This window comes from Rhinatrema bivittatum, chromosome 4 (assembly GCF_901001135.1).
Source record: "Rhinatrema bivittatum chromosome 4, aRhiBiv1.1, whole genome shotgun sequence".
NCBI classification, from domain to species: domain Eukaryota; kingdom Metazoa; phylum Chordata; class Amphibia; order Gymnophiona; family Rhinatrematidae; genus Rhinatrema; species Rhinatrema bivittatum.
The window spans coordinates 87,470,732-87,484,125 of record NC_042618.1 but is presented as its reverse complement, the minus strand read 5'-3'; the positions used below and the strand labels follow the sequence as shown (position 1 = coordinate 87,484,125).

The following is a 13,394-nucleotide window of genomic DNA, read 5'->3' as shown; positions in this document are numbered from 1 at the left end:
AACTTATCCAATCCTTTTTTAAACACAGCTATACTAACTGCACTAACCACATCCTCTGGCAACAAATTCCAGAGTTTAATTGTGCGTTGAGTAAAAAAGAACTTTCTCCGATTAGTTTTAAATGTGCCCCATGCTAACTTCATGGAGTGTCCCCTAGTCCTTCTACTATCCGAAAGAGTAAATAACCGATTCACATCTACCCGTTCTAGACCTCTCATGATTTTAAACACCTCTATCATATCCCCCCTCAGTCGTCTCTTCTCCAAGCTGAAAAGTCCTAGCCTCTTTAGTCTTTCCTCATAGGGGAGTTGTTCCATTCCCCTTATCATTTTGGTAGCCCTTCTCTGTACCTTCTCCATCGCAATTATATCTTTTTTGAGATGCGGCGACCAGAATTGTACACAGTATTCAAAGTGCGGTCTCACCATGGAGCGAAACAGAGGCATTATGACATTTTCCGTTTTATTCATCATTCCTTTTCTAATAATTCCCAACATTCTGTTTGCTTTTTTGACTGCCGCAGCACACTGAACCGACGATTTCAATGTGTTATCCACTATGACACCTAGATCTCTTTCTTGGGTTGTAGCACCTAATATGGAACCCAACATCGTGTAATTATAGCATGGGTTATTTTTCCCTATATGCATCACCTTGCACTTATCCACATTAAATTTCATCTGCCATTTGGATGCCCAATTTTCCAGTCTCACAAGGTCTTCCTGCAATTTATCACAATCTGCTTGTGATTTAACTACTCTGCACAATTTTGTGTCATCTGCAAATTTGATTATCTCACTCGTCGTATTTCTTTCCAGATCATTTATAAATATATTGAACAGTAAGGGTCCCAATACAGATCCCTGAGGCACTCCACTGTCCACTCCCTTCCACTGAGAAAATTGCCCATTTAATCCTACTCTCTGTTTCCTGTCTTTTAGCCAGTTTGCAATCCACGAAAGGACATCGCCACCTATCCCATGACTTTTTACTTTTCCTAGAAGCCTCTCATGAGGAACTTTGTCAAACACCTTCTGAAAATCCAAGTATACTATATCTACCCGGTTCACCTTTATCCACATGTTTATTAAACTCCTTCAAAAAAGTGAAGCAGATTTGTGAGGCAAGACTTGCCCTGGGTAAAGCCATGCTGACTTTGTTCCATTAAACCATGGCTTTCTATATGTTCTGTGATTTTGATGTTTAGAACACTTTCCACTATTTTTCCTGGCACTGAAGTCAGGCTAACCGGTCTGTAGTTTCCCGGATCGCCCCTGGAGCCCTTTTTAAATATTGGGGTTACATTTGCTATCCTCCAGTCTTCTGGTACAATGGATGATTTTAATGATAAGTTACAAATTTTTACTAATAGGTCTGAAATTTCATTTTTTAGTTCCTTCAGAACTCTGGGGTGTATACCATCCGGTCCAGGTGATTTACTACTCTTCAGTTGTCAATCAGGCCTACCACATCTTCTAGGTTCATCGTGATTTGATTCAGTCCATCTGAATCATTACCCATGAAAACCTTCTCCATTACGGGTACCTCCCCAACATCCTCTTCAGTAAACACCGAAGCAAAGAAATCATTTAATCTTTCCGCGATGGCCTTATCTTCTCTAAGTGCCCCTTTAACCCCTCGATCATCTAACGGTCCAACTGACTCCCTCACAGGCTTTCTGCTTCGGATATATTTTAAAAAGTTTTTACTGTGAGTTTTTGCCTCTACAGCCAACTTCTTTTCAAATTCTCTCTTAGCCTGTCTTATCAATGTCTTACATTTAACTTGCCAATGTTATGCTTTATCCTATTTTCTTCTGTTGGATCCTTCTTCCAATTTTTGAATGAAGATCTTTTGGCTAAAATAGCTTCTTTCACCTCCCCTTTTAACCATGCCGGTAATCGTTTTGCCTTCTTTCCACCTTTCTTAATGTGTGGAATACATCTGGACTGTGCTTCTAGAATGGTATTTTTTAATAATGACCACGCCTCTTGGACATTTTTTACTTTTGTAGCTGCTCCTTTCAGTTTTTTTTCTAACAATTTTTCTCATTTTATCAAAGTTTCCCTTTTGAAAGTTTAGCACGAGAGCCTTGGATTTGCACACTGTTCCTTTTCCAGTCATTAAATCAAATTTGATCATATTATGATCACTATTGCCAAGTGGCCCCACCACCGTTACCTCTCTCACCAAGTCCTGTGCTCCACTGAGAATTAGATCTAAAATTGCTCCCTCTCTCGTCGGTTCCTGAACCAATTGCTCCATAAAGCTATCATTTATTCCATCCAGGAACGTTATCTCTCTAGCGTGACCCGATGATACATTTACCCAGTCTATATTGGGGTAATTGAAGTCTCCCATTATTACTGCACTACCAATTTGGTTAGCTTCCCTAATTTCTCTTAGCATTTCACTGTCCATCTCACCTTCTTGATCAGGTGGACAGTAGTATACCCCTATCACTGTAGTCTTCCCTGATACACAAGGGATTTCTACCCATAAAGATTCAATTTTGTATTTAGTCTCATGCAGGATGTTTATCCTGTTGGACTCTATGCCATCCCGGACATAAAGCGCCACACCTCCTCCCGACTGCTCCTCTCTGTCATTGCGATATAATTTGTACCCCGGTATAGCACTGTCCCATTGGTTATCCTCTTTCCACCATGTCTCTGAGATGCCAATTAAGTCTATGTCATCATTTACTGCTATACAGTCTAATTCTCCCATCTTACTTCTTAGACTTCTGGCATTAGCATACAAACATTTCAAAGTTTGTTTTTTGATTGTATTTTTATTCTGCTTTTTAATTGATAGGGATAAGTTAGAATTTTTTAGCTCAGGTGAGTTTTTAGTTACAGGCACTTGGACTACTTTTCTAATTATTGGAACCTCACTGTCGGGATGCCCTAATTCTAATGCATCATTAGTATCCTTTAAAGATACCTCTCTCCGAACCATGCGCTGCTGAGCGACTGTCGGCTTTCCCCTTTGTTCTAGTTTAAAAGCTGCTCTATCTCCTTTTTAAAGGTTAGCGCCAGCAGTCTGGTTCCACCCTGGTTAAGGTGGAGCCCATCCCTTCGGAAGAGACTCCCCCCTTCCCCAAAAGGTTCCCCAGTTCCTAACAAAACTGAATCCCTCTTCCTTGCACCATCGTCTCATCCACGCATTGAGACTCTGGAGCTCTGCCTGCCTCTGGTGACCTGCGCGTGGAACAGGGAGCATTTCAGAGAATGCTACCCTGGAGGTTCTGGATTTAATCTTTCTACCTAAGAGCCTAAATTTGGCTTCCAGAACCTCCCTCCCACATTTTCCTATGTCGTTGGTGCCCACGTGTACCACGACAGCCGGCTCCTCCCCAGCACTGTCTAAAATCCTATCTAGGTGACGCGTGAGGTCCGCCACCTTCGCACCAGGTAGGCATGTTACCAGGCGATCCTCACGCCCACCCGCCACCCAGCTATCTACATTCCTAATAATCGAATCACCAACTATGACGGCCGACCTAACCCTTCCCTCCTGGGCAGTAGGCCTTGGGGAGATATCCTCAGTGCGAAAGGACAATGCATCACCTAGAGAGCAGGTCCTTGCTACAGGATCCTTTCCTGCTACATCTGGTTGGTGCTCTCCCATTATGAGACCTTCTTCCTCCAAGGCAGCACCAGGGCTGCCAGTCTGAAGTTGGGACTGGACTACTATGTCCCTGAAGGTCTCATCTATATACCTCTCTGTCTCCTTCAGCTCCTCCAGGTCTGCCACTCTAGCCTCCAGAGATCGGACTCGTTCTCTGAGAGCCAGGAGCTCTTTGCATCGCATGCACATGTACAACTTCTCACCAGTGGGTAAAAAATCATACATGTGACACTCGATGCAAAAGACTGGGAAGCCCCCCTCTTGCTGCTGGACTGCTGCCTTCATCTCAATTTTGATCAGTTCCTAGTTAAGTTTTAGGTTGCTATGGGAGTAGGAATGTGTCTAAGTTCCTTTAAATGTATTAGTGAATGTATTAGTGAATTCACTATATGTCATATGAAGACTGTTGGCAGGCTTTCTATCAAAGACTCCCCGGAGGGACACAAGCTAACTTGATTATCGCCGGATATTCCAACGATTGGACTTAATTCAATTCCATGGACTTTGGGAGGGGACCGAGGGGATGAGGGAGGGGAGGGGGTGGGTGACTGTGTGTGTATGGCTGGGGATGGATGGGTAGGGGGGAGCATAAGGGGGGGGGCGGTGTAGGGTGCAGAGCAAAGCTCTACACGGCGGGCTATTGCTATGGTGGGGAGGAGGGTAAATGTTGCTGATTTGGGGTCTGAGAAGGGGGAAAAACGAAAAATGAGGGTCATGGGTCAGGGGTCGGTATGACATTGTTCGTTGGCATGGTTTATCATTTCTGGGAGAAGTAGATGTTCTTGGAGTGTTTTTTTAGCTTATGCCTTGTATTCTGTACCTGTGCCTTTGGGGCTTTGTTGGGAGATGTTTCGTTTTTCTGGACTGACCACTGCTCTTGACTCAATAAAAATTATTTAAAAAAAAAAAAAAAATCAGTGCGCGCGTGTTATAAAATCCGGGGTCGGCGCGCAGAAGGGGGTGCACACTTGTGCACGCCGAGCCCAAGGGGAGCCCCGATGGCTTTCCCCGTTCCCTCCAAGGCTGCTCCGAAATTGGAGCGGCCTTGGAGGGAACTTTTGTTTTTAGCTCCCCCCCACCTTTCCCTCCCTTCCCCTATCAAACCCCCCCCCCCCCCCCCACCTTTCCCTCCCTTCCCCTATCTGACCCACCCTCCAGTCCTACCTAAATCACCCCTAACCCTTGTTTTGCCGAGTTACGCCTGCCTCTGGCATGGGTCTTTGCCGGAGGACTCGGGAATGCCCCCGGACCGCCCCCCAGAGCGCCGCCCCGCCCCTGGCCCACCCATTTTTGAAAGCCCTGGGACATATACGCGTCCCGGGGCTTGCGCGCGCAGGGGTAGGTTTTCAGGGGTTACGCGCGTAACCCTTTGAAAATCTACCCCAGATTGTATCCTGATTATTGGTCAGAGTACTCCTTTCAAACTAAGAAACTTTACAAATTGCAAAAGTGAGGGAGTTATCTATGCTGCCAGATGCCCCTGTGACAAATGGTACAGTGGTAAAACCATAGGTCCCTTACACAAAAGGCTAGTGGAGCATAAAAGTGGAATAAAAGGAAGAGCAGAGGGTAGACCTCTGGTTGCTGACCATACATGTGAAGACTACAAATTCTGTATACTGTGCAAACCTAAATTGTCATGGAGAAGAGGAGACTTGGATAAGGTACTTTTAAAAACAGAGGAAAGATTCATTTTTAAATTTAACATAATGTCTCCAGCCGGTCTGAACCAAGACATTGATTTTACGGTATTTTTTATAATTTCACAATGATCTGGTGTGGCATGTGTGATATTTTCTATTTTTTCAATTTTTAGAATTTTTTGGATGTTTTAGTGGCACTTTGTTTTATGGGCACATTAATTTTATAATTTAACACATCCTCTGTTGGGGATAGACCATATATATCATATTCATTAAACAATTTAACAAAAAACAAACAATCATGAAATGTTTAATCACTTATTGTCATTATTTTATACACCAGAAAATAGAATTTATTCCCCACAGAATTTTATTTTATGTACCAAGACCATCTATAATTGATTTTTATTTTTAATATCAAGATCATTTACAATTCATACTACCACTATCTCAATTGTACTCCAGACTAAACAGATGTGTTAGACGTCCCAAAACATTATATTTTTATGGGAAACTAGGAACGGATCGTTATATGATTGACAGATCGGTGAGAGGATGTGATGTCATATTTTATCACACGCTTTTTGAAACGTCTGGACATAAGAGGGGCCTCTTTTGGACACTGCGTTTACTTTCTGTTGCATTATATTGTGCTTTTACTTTTGGAGGAAGATGAAGGTATGTTAGGTATCTAGAATGACATTATATGCGTTTATCTCCGTTTAAATCACAGATTTGAAATAATGCATGATGGAGCAGTTTAGAATAGTATTTCAGATATATGTATACTGAGTTTATACCGCTGGGCACAGCACATAAAGTTCTCAGCATAGTGACCACTAGCGCATCATATCTTGTAAATCCCCATGTTTTTATTTTCCTAGATATATAAAAGAAATGGCACTGAACGGACATATAAGAAACAGTAGTGAGCATTAGTTTGAAATCAATTTATGTTTAGCACGTTGCTGATACAATTAAAAATTAGATGTGCTATGATCGTGTTGCTTGTCTCTGTAGTCTGTAATCTGCAAGATTCCTTATGTTTCGGTTGTGTACTGTTGTATTACCATTGTATGCTTAAAGCACTGGTTTCAATAGTTGGTAATCTGTAAGTTTCCTTTGTGCCACAGCAGTTAATATAATATATAGTCAAACAACTGCTCAAAACCTGGCTCTTCAAACAAGCATACAAAGACGGGATAGGCTAAACCAACAAAAATGACATCCCCGGCATCCACCCCCCTCCCCCCGCTCTTCCCACCTTAATCCCTCCTCCATCCTTCAATCCCCCCCCCCCACCCAAACACTCTTTTTCTTCACCCTAGAATATCCTCCAATCAACACACTGCATGATGATTTTAACATCCTTTATCACATGCTAATGTATCAGTATATTACACCTTGTTATTATCCCCAAGTTCTTTCGCTAATTCATGTTTAAAGTTTGCTCCCCTGATTTTATTGGATATCGTCATTTATAAATTGGTACCTGTCGGAAGTGTTCCCGCTGAATTTATGCACCGGCACTATTGCCCCCAATTGAAGGAGACGATCGAGGGTCTGCCGCACGGCTCCCTGTTTTGATTAAGGACCCGCAAGGGGAAAACAGGAACGTGGTCCCGAGGAGCGCAAACAAAATCCAAAGCGTAAACTGCGTCTTAGAATATCCAGAACTCATTGATCCGACGTGATTTGGACCCACTCTTCGTAGAAGAGAGCAAGGCGACCCCCCAGTCGACGGACCACCTCGCGGGTCCGTCTGGCATCATTGGGTAGATTTAGCGGATGTACCAGCACCCTGAGCTTCCTTACCCTGGCGGCGCCCACGAAAGGGCTGGTTCCAGAGTGCGAACAGAAGAGGGAGCCCGAGGTGGCTGTTGCCTCTGAGGACGCGCTCTCCGCGGTTACGATAACGGTTTCTGGAGTAATTATATGATCTTGACGAACGGGGTCGATCTTCGGGCAACTTGTGCACCGCGTTCTCATTAAGGGACTTGATGATCTGATCCAAGTCTTCACCAAAAAGATACCTACCCTTAAAAGGAAGGGACCCCAAACGTGTCTTGGAAGAGGCATCAGCCGACCAATTGCGAAGCCAAAGGAGCCGACGCGCTGAGACCGCCGCCACCATGGATCGGGCTAGGACCCTTAAAAGATCATATAAGCATCCGCTCCATAGGCAACCACGGCTTCCAGTCTGTCCGCCTGGTGAGCCTCAGCGTTCTGGTAAGGACTGGGAGGTGAGAAGCTGCTGCACCCACCGAAGACCCACTCGCTGTGCGAGGGAACTGCAGATAGCCGCCCGCATCCCTAAGGCCGAGACCTCAAAGATACGCTTGAGTTAAACCTCCAGCTTCCGATCCTGCATATCCTTCAACGCCGTCCCTCCAGTGACAGGAATAGTGGTATGCTTTGTGACCGCTGATTACCGCAGAATCTACGGCGGGAACTTGAGAATTTCCAAAAATCGGCCGGCAGAGGATACAATTTTTTCCATGGCTCTACCGACCTAAGGTTGGCCTCCGGGGAATCCCATTCCCGAGTGATTAAACTGCAAGATCTTGTGATGAGTGGAAAAGACTTGGATGGAGGCCGCCAGGTCCTGCTAGGAGGGGGTCCCCCTCTGAGAGCTGGGTCAGGCCCCACAGGTTTCCGGAGGGGGGTTCCAATATCCATTTCCCTGGAGGATTGTAGGGAATGATGGTCATCTTCTAACTCCGCCGCTTGGAAGATGCGGAGGACCCTGGGGTCGTCGCCCTCCACCTGGGCCGCCAAGGTGGGGGTCGTCCACGTCAGGGTCCTGGGATTGTCCTTCCCCAGACGAAGTCTGTATTATCGATGTGTCCCGGTAGGGCCACGAGATGTCCCCGCTCCCCCGCCTACTAAAGGGGGGCGAGCCTGAGGGAGGGTCCCCACCAGTAGGGGGGTAGGACATGGTATCTTGGGGGGAGAGGGTCCCCAGGTTCCCGAAGGTCGTTGTTTCTTGCTCTGAAGAAAAGCCCTGGCATCAGGACTATGAATTCAGGGGAAAAGGCCTGGCATCCTGAGGGGTCACCCACCGGGGGATCCCCCCTCTGCCTACCAGGATTAGACTCGGAGTAAGTAAGGGTCCAAAACGGGCCTAGAAGTGGGGGAACGGATTATCATGTCCTCCTCAGAAAGCGTGGCATCAGAATCTTGCAACAAAATGGCCGCCGTTCCCACATTGGAGGGAACGGCGCTTCCTTCCCACGCGGTCTGCAGCTCGAACGTCCTTGTTAGTAGCTGGCGCACCCTTCCCCCTCGGGGGGAAACAGCCTGAGCACAGACCCTCCTCAGAAATAATCTGGCCCTGTCGGAGACCCTCACAAGGCGCTGCGGACTGCATCGCCGCAGGGAGAGAGAGGGGGTGGGGGAGGGCTCTACAGGTGGCTCGCACCTAAAATGAGCGCCGACCCTGGCAAAGGACGCTTGCCGCGGTCCCTCCACAACCTGAGAAGAAGACCTGACGGGGAATTACCCTCCGACAGCAGGCGGCCCCGGGGAATGTTGCTCGTGGGGCAGCAGGTCGGGACGTTGGTCACTCCCCAAAAGGGAGGGGGGGAAAACCTGGGTCAGGAGGGGAGAGGCCGGCGCTACCGACTTTCACCTCAGAGAGCCGAACGGAGTCCAAAAAATTGCAGTCTTCTGCTGAAAAGAAGATGAAACAAAATATACACTTACCCCCAAATGAGCCCTCAGTGAGGAAAATGAGAAAAGAATAGAAAGAAAACAGGCAACAGCCTGTCAGCAAGTCACCAGGCTAGAGAGCGATGAGCCAGCACCAGCGGAGAGCTCTCCCCCTGCTGTAAGAGGAGCCTTAGCAAAGTGACCTAAACTGTAAATTTAAAACTTTCTTTTTTTTTAAACACTTGATCCCCCTGAGGAGGTAGCCCTAAGCTAACAAGCTGGGGACCACAAGTCCCCTGCTCACATCTGCTGGGAGCTGTTACAGGGGAGGCCTGGTTATATGGGTCCTCCCCTGGGAATTTTGTGTTCTGACTCCATCTGCTGGACACCGTCTGGAATGATCCTGGTATGTACAGGGACCTGCCAGTTTGCTTAACAAGCAACTGAAGGTGTACGTACAGCTAAATTCACACTGTGAACTATATGCACACAACATTTAGGCATCCCGAGGCTAGGCGTCACAAAACTAGGCACACTCCTGCCCTTCCAAACGTAAGCGCACAACCAATGCAGCCCAAACTGTGTGCACACAGAAGCCGCTATCACCTGAAAGCCCAAGCAAGCATCCGACTAAGCGTCGGAAGACTGGGTGCACAACTTGGATGCACAGCTAGATGCACTTGCACGCACCGATGCTCCTGAAGTGGGCAGCCTAATGCACAGGAAAAAGCACACGAAAACACTGCTGCCACCTGCATTGGTTTGCATAGGGAAAAGCCCTAACAGTGAAGTTTAGCCCATCCAAGTTGCTTCAACCCACCAGGCTGCTCAAATCCCTTAACCTCAGAACACTACGCCAAGCATGGAGACTGGGAGGACGGGGGACAAGCCTTACAAACACCCCGTTCTACTCTGCTTATGTTTTTAAAACCCTTACCTGAGCTCAACCTTTCCCAGCCGAGTACCGAGACGGTCTCCAGCTGCGGGGGGACGGGTGGCACACATACAGTCACTGTCGCGCTTGGCTTCATGCAACCCACTGCCTTTCAGTTGCTTTAACAGCGAAGCCCATGCCAGCTGAGGAAACCAGCTACCAGACCAAGGCACTCATCTGAGGGACCATGGAAATCACCTCAGGAATTCTCACCTGGAGAAGGACCATTTGGCTATCAACGTGTTGTAATGGGAGATACGTCCATTACGACAGCTGAAACAGGAGGGGAATGCAAGCTAGGGCTGAATGGACAGAAGTTCAAGTCGGGGGAGGGAGGGACTACAACTCCCAGAGGGCTGAGGGAGAGGAAGTTGGGCATGGCTGGGAACCCAGGTGTGGAGTGGATTTAAAAGAAAGGAGACAGAGACCTGAGACTGGTGGGAGTGGCAGGAGGAAAAGGACAGTGAAGGTGGAAGCAACTAATAGCCAACGGCAGCCATAGCCTGGGATGGATGGCTGCGACGGCAGTAGGAAAACGGAACGAGGAGGTGCATGGTTTTGTTTAAAGAGTGTCTCTTCAGCTTTTGGGATTTTCCACAGAAGGGAAACAGGGAATTCTGCCTCAGCTCTGGGGACGCTCCGACGCCCGAGCGGGGGAGGAAGGAAGGACACTGTGGGGATTGTGTCTGAATTTAGGCCAAGCTTCAGGGAAACTACATTTAAGGATTTGGCTATTCTGAGCATGAACGCTGGGAGGGCCACAGCTGGAACTGAACTCTGGCTTGAGGAACCGTTTGGCTAGGACAGAGCCTGGCTTTAGTGCCCAAGTTTAAAAAGCCTTTTCTGGCTTAGGCTGTACCGTGGAGACAGGCACGGCCAGACGGTTCGAATATGAAGGAGCTGTTGGTTCCAGATAAGGCCAAACTCTGGAACTGTGTTCAGGGCCAGCGCTACCATAGGCCGGGGGTTGCAGGAGCGGGGCCACATCCTGGCTGGACTTTGTTTTGGGAAAACCCACGGCTTTTCTGAAACAGTTCTGCTTACAACCTGAGTGTGTGGGTACTTACCATTGCTTAAAGCCACATCTAGACATCAAAAGTCATTGGGATACTGCAGTGAGGAACCAGCGGGAGAAGCCCCAGCAGTGGAAACTCCACCCGGTGAGTCGTTACACACTGCAGGAGTGTGGGGCGAATTAAACCTCTTATTTCTCCGTCTAAAACATGAAGCAATCCCCAGCAGGGAGATGCACCATCTACCATCTGCTGTAGATGGAGAGAATACTGGCAGGCTAATGTCACGACATGGGTGTGTGTATATATATATATATATATTACTGTGATGTCAGTTTGCTCCATTTCCATCTGCTGGTAGAGGTGCATAACTCACTGGTTCTGGATTCATCTGACTAGATGCTAAGAAAGTTAAGAATTATTAGGAAGAGAATGGTGAATAAAACAGAGAATGTCATAATGCCTCTGTTTCGCTCCATGAATACTATGTTCAAATCTCAAAAATGATAGTTACACTGGAGAAGGTATAGAGAAGGGCGAGCAAAATAATAAAGAGGATTGAACAGCTCCCCTATGAAGAAAGACTAAAGAGTTTAGGGCTGTTCAGTTTGTAAAAGAGTCGGCTGAGGGGATAGGATAGAGGTCTATAACATCACGAGAGGGCTAGAATGGAATTTGTTGCCTAAGCTCTGGAATTTGTTGCCAGAGGATGTGGTTAGTGCAGTTGGTGCAGCTGGGTTTTAAAAAAGGATTGGTGTAAGTCTTGGAGGAAAAGTCCATTACCTGCTATTAATTAAGTTGACTTAGAAAATAGCCACTGCTATTACTAGCAACAGTAACATGGAATAGACTTAGGTTTTGGGTACTTGCCAGGTTCTTGTGGCCTGGTTTGGCCACTGTTGGAAACAGGATGCTGGGCTCGATGAACCCTTGGTCTGACCCAGCATGGCAATTTCTTGTTGAAATTTAAAGATACCTGAGAGATCTTGTATACAAAATATGTTTGTATACTGGTTTAGATTCTCATATATGTGATGCATCTTTAAATTACAGTTGTTTGGGAAATTAGAAATGGTGTGGATGTGTGTGACATGTGTGTGTGGATGTGTGACTGAGGTGCGACAATGTTCTGTATGTTATTTTAGCTTCAACGGCAGGGGGGGAAGAAAAACAACCAATAAGGGCTGAATGGCACGGTCTGGGTAAAGCAGAGGGCATGGGTGTAGCTTGCTTATTGCGGCGGTTACTTCCCCTACTTCCCCTACTACCCATAACTAATCAAGCTTGATATTTCACTTGGATGCAGCTCCATCACTGCTCTCTACATTAATGGTGGGGGTGGAAGGGAAATAGAACCAAAGAGCTAAGAGAAACAGATAAGTATGAGAAAAAAATGTGAAGCTTGCTGGGCAGACTGGATGGGCCGTTTTGGCCTTTCTTCTGCCGTCATTTCTATGTTTCTATGTTTCTATGTTAGCTTTTATAAAACTCTGATATGTGTAGGGTTGGTATGTTTAATGATATGAGCATGCCTTATGGAATTCTGTCATATTTAAAAACTCTATATTGAAATATTATAAATTAGAGTAAAGATTTTGTAATATTTGTATTATTCCCTTTATACATTTCTTGGGACTGAAAGTTGCCAATTCAATCCTAATCAGCTTGGCAAATTCGTCACTTATCAATATACCCGCTCCTCAAAAAATTGAGAGATGTTTTATTATGTGGATGATCAACAGAAATCAATGAATGGTCAGATCATGGAACAGCCACAGTTGAGTAAGTGGCTTGAGGTTGAGGCATCACAAAGACTAAGTCTAAGATGTGTCCTAATTGTGAGTAGCTTAATATATTAAACCCACCCCAATGAGGCCAAGAAACAGGAAAAAAGGAACAGTTTACAAGTAGGGGAGTCTACATCCATAAAAAAACTGAAATTCCTGAAAATTAACATCTGATTTAAATGAGTCTTGGATGAAACTAGCTGCTTGAAAAATTTGATTGTAAAAGAGTGGGAGGGCAGCAGGACAAACAAATGCTCAAAGTATCCACTGAGATTTGAGACCTTTCCCAATTCTCCCTGAAAACAACCACAAAGACAGATCTAGTGAAGCTTGAGGAATGGTGTGGAGCCTGGCAGCTAAGCTTTAATGCTAAAAAATGCAGAGTCACGCATTTGGGCTGCAAAAAACTTAAGGAAGTGGTACAATTGAGGGGATAAAATTCTTCTATGCACAGAAGAAGAGTGGGATCTGGGGGTGATTGTATCCAATGATCTCCAGGTGGCTATACAGGTTGATAAGGCAGTAGCAAATGCAAGAAAGATGTTCAAGTGCATAGGGAGAGGAATGGTCAGCGGAAGAAAGGAGGTGATATTACCCTGGTGAGACCTTATTTGGGACTAAAAACAGTCCTGTTTCAAAGAGCTTATAAATGATCATGTGATGGTTTTTAAAGTAGATAGTTTTATTGGGAGTTTTTACAGTTTGCTATAAAATAAATGTGATGGATTATGAG

At 45.9% G+C, this 13,394-nt stretch overlaps 1 protein-coding gene across 1 annotated transcript in view; it reads right to left on the bottom strand.

Annotated features, from left to right (window-relative positions):
- Positions 1 to 13,394, bottom strand: part of FAM161B (FAM161 centrosomal protein B) — a 114,606-nt gene that overhangs the window by 99,647 nt on the left and 1,565 nt on the right. The window lies entirely within an intron of this gene.